We start from the raw sequence: 12,014 nt of genomic DNA, 5'->3' as shown, positions 1-12,014 counted from the left end.
ACTCAATATGCTTATACGTTTGCATTTAAACATGCATGTGAAATTTGAAATAAAACATGTTCTGCTGTATTAAAGAGTCTCGGTTCATTTGCGCTGGATGGGAGGCACGTTTCCTCAGATGTCTTAGGATATGCATTATTTATGGATCTGTTCACACAGTGAAGCCTCATATGGTTGGCTGCCATGTCCCAGTTGTGCTCCCAGAATCCTCTTCTCATCATCTTTAGGAGGAGATAAACCTCCTCGGTGTAATGCAGAGGACCTGTGAGATGATACGGCTCTTTTCTCACAGCATGATCAAGATTATGTGCTCCACGTCTGCATCTTTGCGTTGTGGCAATGAGGCTATGATAGTTGTAGATGTCACATTTTGAGTTTGTAATCAAACTGTGACAATATTTTACAAGCACTGTCGATTCGGTGTTTTTCAAAAAGTATTTATTTGTCCATTCACATGTCATGTATTCGATATGCTATCCTGTGTGTTTGCGTGTGTTTACTTCATTTCAGCTAGCTTTTCCAATTTAGGTGCAAACAAAGCAAACGAGTTTGACTGATGAGAATAATCTGATTAGAGAATGATGTCTGCGCACCCCACTGAAAAGCCATTGGCTGCTGAAGGTCTGTCACCATGACAATGCTCAGTCAAAAGAATATTGAGAACTCAAAGGCCATTCCGGCTTGCAGCCAAATAAGGGTTCATTCAACCCGGTCTCATCCCAAGACGTCATATAACTGACGTTTTGGGACGTCTTTTGACCATACGTCAATATTCGCCTTTTTAGGGCCCCCTTAAACGTCGGTAGATGAGGTTATGGGATCCTAACTCTACCCCATACCTAAACCTAACCCTAAACCTAACACGTCACCTAACTGACGTTAAAGGTAAAGCGTCAGTTGTATGACGGCCCGGGATCGCCATCTACCGACGTTTAAGGGGGCCCTAAAAAGGCGGATATTGACGTATGGTCAAAATACGTCCCAAAACGTCAGTTATATGACTTTTTAGGATGAGACTGTGTTAGTTCATTCAGCTTCTGTGCTTGGACAGACAGCCGAGAAAGAGTCATGTGACTATTATATACTGTTATTATTACATACAATTAAAGTAAATCTAATAGAATTATATAGTAAATATATTGCTAATGGCGTTAATGGCGTAAAGTCGAAGACACAATTGCAAAAAAGCACTCCTGAAGAATCATATCAAAATTTCTTAGTGACAAAATAAAGTAGTGAAAAAAAATATTTGAAAACGTAAATTCAGCTTTAAGATGTAAATTCGATTTAATGCAACGAGTCTTTATCCTTAACATAGGCTATATCAACAAAATAAGTACTGATGGTTAGCTAGGGGCACCAAAAGACATTTTACCAAATCAGTAGAATGATAATGGTATCTGAAGGATCATGTGACTCAGAAGACTACAGTATGCTGTAATGATGCTGACAATTCAGCTTTGCCATCAAAGGAATAAATTATATTAAAAAAACATATTTAAACAAAAATGTTTTTATATAGTAATATAGTTAATTATAATGTCACAGTTTTACTGTATTTTTGATATAATAAATGCCACTTTGGTAAGCAGTAAAAAAATCTTACTGATCCCAAACTGTTGTATATATGTTTATAATAATAATAATAACATTATAAGATTGTATACTAATATGGAGATGTTTAAGATATCATTCTCGCCGTTACAGTTCGTAAAGGGACTGCAAAAGGTTCATTCACCACAGGAACCAGAAACAATGGATCTGGAGGAAAAGTTTGATTAGGCTTCCCACCCATTTGAAACACATGGCAATAAAGGGAAAATTCTTTCAAACCAGGCCAGTAAAAATTGGCCAGGCAAAACTCGCTGGTATGTTTTTCTTACACCCAACTGACCAGCATCATGAGCCACTCAATATCATATCCCAATAATCCACTGGAATCACAATTTGACCGACAACATTCCAAAAATCAGAAGAGTTAGAATGCACCCACTTTCTCATCAATATCCCATCTCTGAGAAGGTAACCCTGGGGTGCATTCCAACTTGTCTGCACTGTATGAACTGATTCAAACAATAACAAGAGTAGGATCTGACCTTTGAGTGGCAATTAGTTTATCAGAATACAAAAACGAATCACTAGGATGATTGACTTGACCTCTCAGGGGATGTGGATCTAATTCCTCCTGCGGAGCAACAGAAGACAACTTTCAAACCATGCATCACTTAAATCCACCCCCTCCAGGACGTGAACATTATCAGGTTTAACCATAGAGCGTGTGACCACACATGCCGAAAACACATCAGGATGCTTTACAGCACACTCATCAGCAGTAGCAGCGAGGGGTGGCGTTACAACTTCAGGCGGCACATTTGAACAACTCCCACACACTGCCTCCGGCTAAATCGTTTTCTAGGATGAAAAAGATAAGGAATTGGCAGAGACGAACAGACACCAACTATTACGTTCCCCCACACCAATTCAGACTTCAGATTAACACTGTGTGACGGAACTTTTATAACTTCCATTTCGAAACCTCAAACCCAAAAGTACCAGTGGCAGTCTTCTCAGACAATGATTATACTCGTTCCAAAATGAATGATAAAGCAGCCCCAGTATCTCGGAGGATGCTAACTGGCACACATTCATTAGAACTAGACACGGACACAGTTCCACTATTCAGGAACGGCCCATTTCCAGCACTCTTGGGCTGAATCACGGGGTCAGATGAAAGAACCGATTTTGAATAAAAACCTGAAATCAAACCAACAAACTTTGGGCTTGACTTCTTTTTAAGAATTGGACAGTTTGCAATTAAAGGTGCTCTAAGCGATGTCGGGTGATGTGACTTCTTGCTGATGTTTAAAATATTTTCAAAAAAAAACGGAGGCTAGATAGACCCTCCCTCCTCCTCAACTGCGCACTGACCCCCCAAACCCCACCCCCAGGGCCTTCATGTCAGTTATTGGCTGGAACAGTTTGTTATGTTTCGTGGACGGGTTGCCGCAGTTTGCCTTTGTGGCCATTTGTGGAGCCTGGGTTGTCTGCATAGACCGCATTTTTTTTTTTTTTTTTACAGTGGTTTAGGGGACAGGCCTACGCTATCTCACGACCAATTCATACGAATTCGTACGAGTGATTCAAAAGTGGCTAATTCGTACTAATTCATACGACCTCACTCGTACGAATTCATACGATTTGTCTAAACCCACGTGACGGTTATGTTTAGGGGCGGGGTCAGGGGTAGGTCATTCGTACGAATTCATACGAATTGGCTAATTCGTAAAATATGTACGATTTAGCAAAATCGTACTAATTTGTACGAGTGAGGTCGTACGAATCGTTACGAATTAGTCACCTCGTAAAATTCGTACGAATTCCCATGAGATCTGAGTGGACAGGCAGCTAGTGGATAGTGAGGAGATGTTTGCTGTATGTGACAAAAAATGTTTTGGCCTAAAAAACGTGTGACATCGTTTAGATCAGCTTTAAATGTCCAGTAGCTTTCTAATAAAAGCAAGCCCTGTCATCAGAAGGAAGCTTAATTGCCAAAATACTTTTTTAGAACTTAAGACCGATGAAGGAACTGGAGATTGCTCCCATGGCTTCTTAAAATTTACCTTATGCTTCAGCACAAAGTCATCAGCTAACGTAGCAGCATTGTGCAGTGTCTCAGCCTTTTGTTCATTTAAATACATAGAAAAAACAGCAGGCAAGCCATTTTTAACATTTTCCACCAACATCAGTTGTGCTTCAGCTTTCTTTCTTTTTTGATGCACACCATCGATCAAACAATATTTCTTTCTCATGCCCAAACTCCACATTAGTCTGATGAGAAAGTTTAACATAATGTCTGAAATGCCTTCGTAACTAATTCATAGGCTTTTAAAATGGCGGATTTCACGGTTTCATAATCTGCTGCTTCGTTTATTGTCATGGCAGAGTAAGCTTCTTGCTTCTTACCAGTGATCACACATTGTAGTAACAGGGCCGTAGCAAGAGGATTCGGGGCCCCTGAAAAAATATTGATGTGGGCCCCCACCACCAATATAGGCCTACTTTACAATAGATGAGCATAGAGGCCCACATATAATAGAAGATGGTGATGTTATAAAACCTTTTTTTAAAAAGTTAAAATGTTTATATAAAAATTAAAATGTAAAAACTAAAAAAAAAAATGCAAGAAATTGTTAAATAATAAAACCAATTTTAAAAAAGTAACAGCAAAATAATATTTTATTTCCTATCCGTCTGTTATAATTCACAAACCAAAAAGTAAACATTTAGAAATTGAAAAGAATGGGGTCAAATTTAAATAAAAAATAAAACCATGTATTGTCTTATTTTTTAATAGGGATATATGGAACTGGTAATATTATTAAATAAAGCAAATACATTTATTGATGCAGCTCCTAGATTTCTACTAAGTCAAGAAAATATGATCATATAACACCAATTTTATCATCTCGACTCTGGTTACCTAGTTCCATGAAGTTCCACATCAATTAAAAAAGTATTACAACTGACCTATTAAAGCCCTGCCTAAATGATCTAGCTCCTGTGTATTTAATGGACCTTCTATCGTCCTACAATCCATCGTGAAAACCCTAGAATAACCTTCCTGATATTGTTCGAGGCTCAGACTCGCTGTCCCAATTTAAAACTAGATTAAAGACGCATCGCTTTAGCCCAGCATTAACATAATGCTTACCTTTTATTCCACTGTTGAATCAGATCGAATGAATTAATATTATGAACAGCAGCAATGCTAATTATTTCCCATCTGCTTTTCTGCTGTTATCTAGTCTCGAGGTAAATAGCGTTCGTCAGCTCCAGTTTGTATCTTTGCCTTTCACAGAAAATTCAGATGCCCCAACACCTGCGATAAGATGACTAAATGCCTGTGAACCAGCGCAATACAAAGAACTTGCTCCCACTAATGATCATTTTCTCAACTAAACAAACACGGCTATTAATTGAATCACACTCCACGATTTTACAAAGGAATTTTCACAAAAGGAAACTAATAGGTAACTTTATTTACCCTATAACCATTTTTTTCACCATCTAGTCTTCAGTGGCGTTTAGGGGCCGTTAAATACTCACGTGGGACTCTCGATATCGTGAATTATTTTGGCCACGATAACCGTGGTGTGAAAAATCGTGACAGCCCTACACCAAACACTTTCTAGGAACGGCAGCATACGTCACACATTTACCTCTACACATAGCGTAAGTTACACACAAAAAACAAAAAAACATAATAGTTTCCGACAAGCCCCAATTATGTTACGGCCGCAGCCGTAACACAAGTGAAGACATCACAACACAGCTCATTCTATAGGGGATTTATTACAAAAAGTGATGTCGACAACACGATAAGAAAATGAACCGGAGTAACAACAAGAGAGCATAAAGAACCTCGCCGAACACCACACCCGCCAAACACATAGTGTAATGCCTGGTTCAGATTACACAATTTTACGATAGTCACTGTGTCCGATCACGCGATTTTGACTTTTAAAATCTTGTCGTGTCATGGACAAGACACATGTCAGACTACACGTTACTTCCTGACCAGTCATCGCATTCCGTGTTTAACGGCGCGCGTGATGTCATCGAGAAGGCGAAACTAGTAGCTAGGATTCCTGGATTGCTCGGTATTGCGTGTGAGTGTGTAAACTGGTTGAATTGCGGCCATTGCGTGAGACTTGAGAACCCTGCTCGAAGAGGACAGTATGGGCTGTCAATCCTCCAAAGAGAACTTGAGGTAAAATATTTTCTTATATATTTTGACTTTTAGTTTTAACATTAGCACCATCGTCTCTCTTTTGTTTTGTCTTTTTTGAAAGTTGTGTATGGAAAAGCTCGTGCTCCTATTGGTCAACCTCATACATGTGACGGAACCGTCGTGGACGACCGTTAAAAAAATTAAACATGCTAGTCTTTTTGTCGTGATGTCGTGAAGCATCGCAAACGTGACGTAGGTTGTCGCTCACTATGACACACTATACGAGATGATACGATCGAATCTTGCGTCCCGACGTCCGTTATCGTTTACGAATCCCCACGACACCCTACGTCAAACGGATCGTGCCAAAATCGGGCTACAATCGTGTAATCTGAACCAGGCATAACAGTCACCGCCTGTCACAGGGTTTCTTTCATGGGTGCTATTTTCTTCCTAGCCACTAGAGGGGTGAAAGAGGGCACATTATATGGGATAAAACAGGAAGCAGTAGAGTAAGTGAGATTGAAGTCTGTTTGATGCTGCCTTATGGTTGTTGACTAACTATTTTCCAATCCTGTTTGAGAAACTGTTTGTTTCCTGTTCAAACATAAGTTTGATTGTTTGTGTGAAATGTTTGGGTGAACTGATTTGGGTGAATCTATTTAGTGTAATGTGATTTGTTGATGTTTTTCTTGTAGAGGATTGGTTTGGGATGTAGCAATTGCTAGTCAACTGTGGATACTGCTAAGTGGTGTTGACCAAACACTATGCATATACTACTGAAGTACTTTTCTGATTCGTTGGATGAGCAGAGTAAAGCTTTGACTATATGAAGAAAGAAACACTGCACTTGTTTGTGACAGAGTTTATTTTAGATATTTTCATCTGAGCCCAATTGAGCATTGCACACAGTTAGCCCCTTTTGAGCTTGACCAGTGCAAAGAAGCTGGGAATGTTATATAGACATGAAAAGAAATGGACACAGCGACCCCATTGATTTCAACGGAGAAGACTGAAGCCTAATTATTGCACTTTCTGTCTGATGTCTGAGCGATTGTGCAGGCTCAAACTGAGCTTGACGACAGTCTGACAGTTCTAAATCTTCTAGTATCTGTGCCAAGACAAATCTGAATCACCTAATTCCTCAAAAACGATGTTGAAATATTTTGTCCCGTTGCTTTTATGGACTCTCTATTTATGGGCTTCTACCTTGACTTTATGCCTCCATGTCCCCTCAATTACCTCATAGACAGTAAAAGATTGCCTGCAAGCTTCTCCTGTCTATACGGTAATGTCTCTATTGTGCGACAGAAATTCCTGTGGTTATGACGCAATCTTTAGCCTATTTTTACAAAAACGGCTTCTACGGGGCTGTAACGTAAGATACAAAGTAATGGTGCATTTTATACATTGTCGTGTTTCTTTAGAAATAAATAATGGACAAATGAAGTCTTTGGACGCCTCAGATGTAAAGTTATTCGCTGTCAAAGTGACGGCAAAATGAATGGGAGTCAATGGGATGCTAACAGCAGGTGAAGTTCGGCTACGATGGCGCGAGGCTTTCAACTTCCGGCTGATGGATTACCCCCTTAATATTCTTCTTATTTGGGCTTATTGGCGGTAAAAAGAGCATTACTGCCATCTACTGTAAATAATGGATCAGAGACATTGTATCCCTATTCCCAGAACACTCAGGACTCATGCTTTCAATATTGCTGCGTCTTCAGCTCCTCCGTAGCTCAAATCCTTCACATTCCAGAGAAGGATAATGATACCTTTAATAAATCTATATTCTATAAATCAAATTTGTTTTATTTAAAAACTTTATTATTAAACTACTCCCTTAAAAGTAGTCACACGCCATAGGATGTTTTACAGTCTTAGTCTTGAAATAGAGTCTTCCTTCCTTCTCCCACTTGAATTCCTTCCTCTACCTACTAATGGTTGTATTAAATATAAATGTCTGCCATTTTGTTCATTATCCAAATAAAATTGCCAGTTATTACATATTTCCCTTTTAATTATTTATTTTACTTTTAATTTGCTATACCTAATTGGCATATCGTTTCCTTTCCCAGCATAGCCTGTTTTGCTAATTTGTCTGCTGCCTCATTCCCTGATACTCCAGTATGCGCCAGAACCCACAAAAACTGAACTGTTTGTTTGTTACATCATGAACAATATCTGTATCAGACTAGTTTCTGATTTTTGAGCTTCCAGACGCATCAAGGCTGAATCTGAACATATTAAACTTTTATGAAGTCCCATTTTGTCTTATTCAAAGCTACCATAATTGCTAGTAACTCTCCTGTAACATAGAAACATGATCTGTTATTCTTTCCCCTCTTGTCACATTCAATCTTGGAATGATGTACGCTATCCCCACCTGCCCAATCTGTGGATCCTTAGATCCATCTGTGAAAACCTGTATATATTGGTAATACTTAGTCCCAACATATTCTATTGTCATCTCTACTTCTAACACTCTCTGATCTTTATCTTGTCTTGATTCCAATAAAAATAAGTCTATTTGGTTGAGGTAAAATCCATAATGGTGTAGTTAGTAATTTTACTGCTGGAATAACACTAACCACTTAATTTCATATCCTGCACTAAATCCTTAATGATCCAACCAAAACTGTTAACTTTCTTGTCCCCCATGTTCCCAAGATGCTTCTAGTATACCTTTTGTTGGATGGCTATCTTTCTGACCTTAAAGGTTTGCCCAATATGTCAGTATCATTTGCTTCATTCTCAAGTGAATTGGCATCTCCCCCATCTCCACCTGTAATGCTGAAATTGGAGAGGAAGGATAAGCTCCACAGCAAATTATCAAAGCTTGTGATTGAATTTGTTCTAATTTTCCTAACTGTGACTTAGCTGCTGATCCATAAGTTATACAGTTATACTTATCATTGTTAAATAAAAAATTTTAAATGCCAATATATCCGCTCCTATTGCATCAGATTTAAGTAACGTTTAGGTCTAAACCTGTGGTATGAGCATTTGTTTAGTAGTCTTCTCAGCTGGAGTCGTTGCAAGGTAATGCAGTGAGATTGGCAACCATCTGCAAACTTTCGGTGTCCCTTAGGAACATGCATCTGTACCCTCACATTATTCCCCTACTAGAAACAAAAAGGACGAGCACCCCGCTTAGCATCAGTGTACTTTTGTGTTTTGTGTTCCAGCAGCGTAACCCTTCAACGAACAGTCATGTCAGTGGGTGGGTGCGCAGGACCAGATGGCAAAATTGACAGCCTTGCGTGCATTTTCCTGCAATCGAGAATCTGAAAGGGGAAAGTATGTGGAGTGGCACGGTACACCTGCAAGAAGTCAATTACCACAGGTTTCCGTGTTGATGTTGCTGGATGGCCATTTGGGCAGTGTATTTAATCATGTACAATGAACACCGTTATCAGTGATAATGCTCAATGGATTGCCATGGTGGCTGAAGACTGATGACAGAACCTATCACAGAAACTATAGTGACAGTGTGAGTAAAGGAGACCTCAGGCCATTTACTGTAATAATAATGTTATAGCAAACCTGCAGTCTGTCAAATGGCCTGACTATATCCACAGGCAATTGTGCCGTGGTCCATCTGGCAGTAAAAATCGGCACCGGCTGGAGAGGAGCAGGATTTGACTTAACGGTTTTGTCACTGAGCTGACACACAAGGCAGCAACGGACAGCATCATGAACCTTAGCACCCATCTCTGGCCACCATTAGAGAATACAAAGCTCACCTTTCCCTGATATGCTTTATGTGCTATGGAGACCAGCATAGATCGAAGAGTAGTTATTATCCTTAAAGGGGACATATCATGCAAAATCCACTTTTTTAGCCCTTAAATGCATTTTGCTGTATATTTGGAGTGTTCATAAGTACAGAAAAGATGAAATTATTTTCATCAGGTGCTTTGTTTATATCTTTATATTCTGTTTTGGTCATATTTTTCAACCTGTTCAGATTTTTCTGTTTTCTATGATGTTTTTTGAACTACAACGTCACCGTATTTGCAGCGGAACTGCCAAATAAGGACATTAACTACCGGTCCAAAACTTCGAGCAATCCGCCATTATTATTTCCCGCTCCGATTTTGTAGTCCGAGCTCAATGATGCAGAAGTTACGAGAGGGCAAGTCAAAATGTTCGGTTTTTGGATGTAGTGACCTGAAGCACTTCAAGGATTCCCACTGCAACAACCTCCGCCAGTAACGTTATACAGAAGGGTTTGCCGATTGACTTCGTCTGAATGAGGGGTAAATTCCTCCTATCTTTGGAGACGACGAACAGAGCATTTCGATAAGCTGTAAATATCGTTAATAAAAATAAAGTACTTTACTTTCTTAAAACACATGGTGGTCATGGTTTAGCAGTACCGGCTTTGTCTTTCTTTGTGTTTGTTTTGAAGTAACGTTATACGCCTGCAGTATTATTGTTCTTGAGTTTCCTCAATGGTCATTTAGCTGCTTTTCTGATGCTTTTCTAAACGCATCATATTATCAATACAGATTGTTTGTGATAAGATTAGACCGTAGTCATTTATCTTGTCAGTGTGCAGAGAAATAGTCGACTTTCACTAATAACACAAAACAGTTAACTCATATACCAATACATCCATATGCAGGTTGCTCTGCAGGTTCGTCGTTGTCTTTATCAACTCGCTCGCTCTGGCTCGAATATGTAAGGCTTGATGGACAAGTCTTCTGTTGTTGACATTTTATTAACGTGTGAATAAAATTGTTCTTTGAAGGTATCGTATATAACCGCATATCTCTAATCAAACTACAATAATGTCCGAACGTGGGGAGTTCAACTGACCGTGAACTCACCTGGACCTGGAGAGCGGGCGGGGTATGACGCATCTCCTTTTTATTTAAAGGGGCCGCTTTGAAACGGGTCGCTCAAAGACGCACATTTAGAAAAGGGGTAGAAAAGGGGCTTATGCCTTATCCTGCCAATTTGTAGTACCTGTCAAAAGTTATAAGACAAAGCACACAAGACAGTCTCAGCAAACTTCTTTACTCATTCACTTCTGTTCTCACACATTACATCAGAATACAACAATTGAAACTTTCTTTTCAAAATTTACTACAATAAATACAATAATTTCCATTACATGAGAGTAGATGTTAAAACTTCATGCTGATTTATACTTGGCTTGCGCCATGGTAAGCAAAACTAAGACGTAGCTTTTCAGTAAACTATGCTTCTCCATCCATTTACGCTTCTTTCCATATGGTGGTGTGACTCCTCTTCTGTCCGGCGTTAATGGCTGCAGTGTACTTGCCACGTCAGCACACACAACGGCTGCAACTACAGTGTGGTCTCCCTAGTGGACCACCACAACAACCGTCTGGATCGAGCCGAGTAGGGGACATCTGTAAGATCTTCAAGTGGGCACCTTCCGTCCTCAGTGTTTCGTCGACCAGCCCACGACACCTCAAGAGGGCTCGACAGTGACTCTGGCGTCCCAGAGTCACCACCCTCAGTCCCCCACTCAACTCATGTGAGAAATGTGATAAGTTCTAGTATGGGTGGTCGAGTAGTTTAATGTATAAAAATAATGTTTTATCTGCTTTTCATTCGTTTAGATCATATGTGCGTTAAAGTCATGATGTAATTACCACAATTGCGTGATTTCTTGAAAAGTTACATTAAAACAAACATTACATTCTAACATTCCCCTAACTTTATTGTTTTGTTTTTAAATGTATTAGTTTATCATAGGGAGGTTAGAGATTACTGTGTCTCATCTTGCCACCTCGGCGAGGGGACAAAGCCAGCTGCCTCTCATAGAAGCTAATCTCCACCTCTACGTAGGGAGACGTTCTGCCTGTGCTTGTCTTATAATTACCAAACACACCCTGAGACTCAAGTACCGAGGCTCTGATATGTTTACCTTAACTCTTTTGCGCACAGCATTTGAAGCTTTATCAGTGTATTGACACAGGGGGATTAGGTTAGTGTGGAACAAGGCTGCTTTATCAGTCCAAGCTCTGCCACCCCTTAGACGCTCCATAATCCCTACAAAGAGAACCAAGAGAGGGAGACAAACAGACATATTTGGTATCATCTCATGCATTCACCATTTATCTCTGAAGTATTTGCATTTGACACTGTGGCTCAGACTGTAAACAAACAAAGGAGTTTTGTGCGTGCACTTGAAAAGTTTATTTTCCATTAACTAGCTACTTAAAAGTTTTATTTTGTCTCTTATCTATGATGTAATGGTTTCCATGGCAACACAGGGTATTTGTTTGACAGGCAGTGAAGGGCC

The sequence above is a fragment of the Pimephales promelas genome, chromosome 9 (genome assembly GCF_988280905.1).
Source record: "Pimephales promelas chromosome 9, fPimPro1.hap1.1, whole genome shotgun sequence".
In the NCBI taxonomy this organism is placed as follows: domain Eukaryota; kingdom Metazoa; phylum Chordata; class Actinopteri; order Cypriniformes; family Leuciscidae; genus Pimephales; species Pimephales promelas.
Note: the sequence above shows the minus strand (reverse complement) of the source record.